This window comes from Haliotis rubra, unplaced genomic scaffold, assembly GCF_003918875.1.
Source record: "Haliotis rubra isolate DU_JTF1 unplaced genomic scaffold, ASM391887v1 Scf1773, whole genome shotgun sequence".
Classification (NCBI taxonomy): Eukaryota; Metazoa; Mollusca; class Gastropoda; order Lepetellida; family Haliotidae; genus Haliotis; species Haliotis rubra.
Window position 1 is genome coordinate 63412 of NW_025765751.1, and position 4669 is coordinate 68080.

A 4669-nucleotide genomic window follows, 5' to 3' on the forward strand; every position below is an offset into this window, starting at 1 on the left:
AGTAAAGGAGCCCAGGTAGGAGGTGTGCTGTAAGCTGTTTATTCCGTGCTGACAGTTGCTGAGAGAATATCAGTCAACATCAATCGGTAAATTGCTACAATAAGAAAACAGATAATTACTTATATTGCCAAAACATATTACAATCTAAAGTTTTAAACACATGAGCCAAAATACACTTTTTCCTAGCCAATGTTAGCAGAAAGAGATTTTATGAATGCTTCATTCAGTTTGAAAAGCACATGGCATGAACTCTGAAAAGAGTCTGATAGGAATTTGTACCAAGTTTACATTAAATGATAGAAATATGGGTTACAATGCACTGCAAAACATTATTTAACATCTTGAGTGTGTACTTACACCATGGGGAACTCCATATGTTTTACGTTTGGTTTATGATAAGCTACCTGGGTGAATCTTCTCTGGAGGTCCATTTCTGGAATGACACGGAAGGTATTTCTTAAATTCACTTAAAACAATACTGTGAGCATCTTTAGTAATCATAGCAAATGAAAATAGAAACAATTTCAAAAAGTTAGTTGGACAAATTTAAAAGTTAACAGCCCGCAGCCTAGCCTCAAGTCCAGCCAAGTAATATTTCTGCTGGGCAAATATACATTTTCAGCTGGAAGGCTAACTACCTTCGTAAGCTTTTTACAGTTTTCAAAACACAAGGATGTAATTGCATTGTGAAGGTTGCTGACTTTGACACCGACTTAGTTGAGGAATTCAGCGACATCATGTGCACAAGAATAGACATGAATTGTTACGAACATTCAAAGGTTAGTGCTATTAATACCACAAAGACATTGGAAGATGAAATCAAATCAATACATATACAATACTGTAACTTCTGTCAAGATTTATTAATTAAAAAAATATGAAAATGTAAATGACACTGTAATATCTTACACAAAACTTGAATTGGGGTTAATCGGTGAAATTTGGTAACACAATTTAAATATGACATACATAAATATTGGAAGAAAAACTTGTAACATAATGTAAGGGAGGCAACTCAAATTTCAAATTAGTGAATGTACTGTAGCTCCAAATGAAAGCATGTAGGTTGTAATATTTCCAAACATATGCCACATCTCTTTTACTTAACAGGGACATGAGCTTTTCTAATTATCCTATTTCTTCTGGCAGTGGAGAGAATTTTGTTGTTAGTTGCCTGTAAAAGCTCCAGAGCTTGAAAATAACATAATGTCAGTGGCAACACAGACAACTGGTTCTGACGAAAATAGAAACTTGATGAAACATCTGAGTATGGAAACATAAAGAGAAACCCATTCCACCTCACAATATCTGATTTCTTCCTTCATTGCAGGAAAAACATAACTGTTGTATGATTAGATAAACAGGTCTCACAATACCTTGCTCTATGTTCTGACACGTTTCCTCTGTGTAAATACAGTTGGTGGAAACCTACCCTGGCCCTGACATAACTAACCCTAAGGATCGGAAAGGGGTGTTGGATTGGAAGGGGATCCAAGGGCTAAGGATACAGTTGGTGGAAACCTACCCTGGCCCTGACATAACTAACCCTAAGGATCGGAAAGGGTGTTGGATTGGAAAGGGGATCCAAAGGCTAAGGATACAGTTAGGGGTAACCTACCTGGCCCTGGACATAACTAACCCTAAGGATCGGAAAGGGGTGTCGGATTGGAAAGGGGATCAAGGGCTAAGGATACAGTTGGTGGAAACCTACCCTGGCCCTGACATAACTAACCCTAAGGATCGGAAAGGGGTGTTGGATTGGAAAGGGGATCCAAGGGCTAAGGATACAGTTGGTGGAACTCTACCCTGGCCCTGACATAACTAACCCTAAGGATCGGAAAGGGGTGTTGGATTGGAAAGGGGATCCAAGGGCTAAGGATACAGTTAGGGGGTAACCTACCCTGGCCCTGACATAACTAACCCTAAGGATCGGAAAGGGGTGGTGGATTGGAAAGGGGATCCAAAGGCTAAGGATACAGTTAGGGGTATCTTACCCAAGCCCTTTGAATGGCATTTATAAGTAATACACACGAAAGGTAAAAGTGTATGAATGAGAACTTCTTTATAATGAGGAACACGACGTTCCAGAGTATACTGTTACTGCTACATCGGGTGAATGATTATTGTAACTACCAAGAAAAGCCCCCCAAACCAAACCACGCCAACACCCTCATCATCCAAGAGACACAAGCAATCGGCTAACTTCAGATAAACTAAACATATTACCATCAAAAGCTGACAAAAACATGTAGTCAGGAACTCCCCAGGTTTCCCTCAAACTCGGCAACAACACCCTCTGGACCCCTCTCCGATAACACCACCCCACAACACCCTCTCCGACAACACCACCAACAAGACCCTCTCCGACAACACCACCCACCTGACCATCCTGAAATACCCCACTGCCAAACTATCACCTCAACACAAGAAGACACTGAAAGACCTTCACAGGGAAGAAAGAGAAATGATGCCACCTTCATCCAGCAGCAAACGCTGGAGATACGGCCACAATCAAGATAAACAAGCACCCACCAAAAGCTAGAATACTTGTCTGCTACAGAGGATCTGTTTTCCATAAAACTACCCAGATCCTTTCCAGCTGCTTAGCCCCTTAAACAAATATGGAACTTTCCACATCAGCGAATTGGTTAACCTACTAGCAGACGCTTGTGTCGCAGACATCATGGTCAGCTATGACGTCATCGACCTCTTCACCAACATCCCTCTACAAGGAGGTGTAAATATGATCCTCAACAAGCTACACACCGGAACTGATGACATAGACACACACCATGCAGCATCGTCAACCTCAGGTCCAGCTGCTTAGCTTTGACACCTCATACAACACCCTGCCCTGCCCTGCCCTGCCCTGCCCTGCCCTGCCCTGCCCTGCCCTGCCCTGCCCTGCCCTGCCCTGCCCTGCCCTGCCCTGCCCTGCCCTGCCCTGCCCTGCCCTGCCCTGCCCTGCCCTGCCCCTGCCCTGCCCTGCCCTGCCCTGCCCTGCTATGCCCTGCCCTGGAATACCTGTGCTGAGAGAGCCTCAACCAGCAGCCTGGATCAGGTTGTGATTATATGCTGAGCACGGCAAACTGCATCCCTTGTAACATACAGTAGGAGAGGGTATGCACAATGCAGGAAATACTGTCAACAAATGTCTAATACTATTGGACACAGTGAGAGGAGGTATAAAATGACATACCCTGCACAATCTTCCCTCTCAATGGCTGTGTCAGTGGAGGCACTGTCATCTCAGTCAGCGTCTGCAACAATATCCAACACAATGAGCACAACTAACTACCTGCCAAATAAACAAAGATGATGTCACATTGCTCTAGATATATTAATGCTCTGAAACCATGGTAACCAAAACCATTGATTATGTTTTCTGTGAAATTTAGATGTGAACATGTACTGTCAATGTGATAAATTTCAGGGTTCCATGATGTTGACATAATGACAGAACTGTTACCAAGGTTACAGTGTTCTGGGAACACAGAGTGACTAATACAAAGTACATTACTGGCTGTTAAGTGAAGCATTTATCATACATAGGTGTCGATTGGTGACACAGTGAACTGTTTCATGGGGATAAGGAGCCAGTGTCCAGGGTACTAGGCTGTGCTGCGGCATCGGTTCAGTGTCCAGGGTACTAGGCTGTGCGGCATCGGTTCAACACCAGGTCTGGGGTGCTGTGGAATAAAAGAAGTAACTTGATTAGTGCGTTTTTCTACTCACTCCTGGGTACACTTCATATAGCTGGCAGATGAAACAGAGATACATTACTGGTGGTGGAAGGTGCAATAACAGACAACAAATGCAAAGAATGCTATTGAGTATGGTCTAACATTACGGAATATTCCAGAATTTAAGAAAACAAATTGTCTTGTAAGATCCAGCATTACATTATTCATTCATATACATTTACCTTTTAGAAATGTTTACGCCATGCAGGTTTTAGAAAAAAGAAAATATACCCATAAGGGGTTTTATCCGCCTTTATAAACACGACATAATTGTATTCTACCAGACACAATTCACCCTCGATGCTTTGTGGCACAAACTACTTCTGGAATATAAGTCGGAGCAAATTAATCAGTAGACTCCTAAAAACACAAAGCTGACATTAAACCAAAACCAGAAGAAGCGCTCGTAAAATAACGTTGAACTCGTCAACTTGAAAGTAAGAAACGACGTTGTTGGAATGTGAGACCATATATCGGATTCTTGGGTTACGCTGTGAAAGGCGCTGTGATTGCTTCAGTAATTATACACAACAGAATACAAAAAGTCCCCAGCCTTCCTGCTTCCTAGCCACGAAAACATTTTGGCACAGAGGCACGAAAACAGGTGACAGTGTCTTCCATGAAAGAGTGGCTGCAACCGGCTGTCCAACACATGACAATGCTTGGAACATGCTGTTCCCGTTTGAGCGAATGTCAGTGAACTCCGCGCCATAACTATAAAATGTCGAGTGAAACACATTGAAGCACTTACCTCCAGACGCATGTCACACTCGCCCCTGAACAGCGATTGCGTTGCAAACTGACTACAAGCCCTGCCCCTTGGTCAGAGGTGTTCGCCGCCATCACCAGCTGATGGACGTAAACATTGTCAACTGGCCTGTGATTGGTGCTTGCTGCATGCTGCTTCCGGGTTCCGGATGCCTGTG

The 4669-nt window shown here is 43.2% G+C and overlaps 1 long non-coding RNA gene across 1 annotated transcript; it reads right to left on the reverse strand.

The window, feature by feature from the left end:
- Positions 1–358: 358 nt before the first annotated feature.
- Positions 359–4669, reverse strand: LOC124273168. The gene is made up of 3 exons (XR_006897567.1): positions 4495–4669; positions 3200–3689; positions 359–433 (listed from the first exon to the last, which is right to left on the reverse strand). It is a non-coding gene; the product is annotated as an uncharacterized LOC124273168 (long non-coding RNA).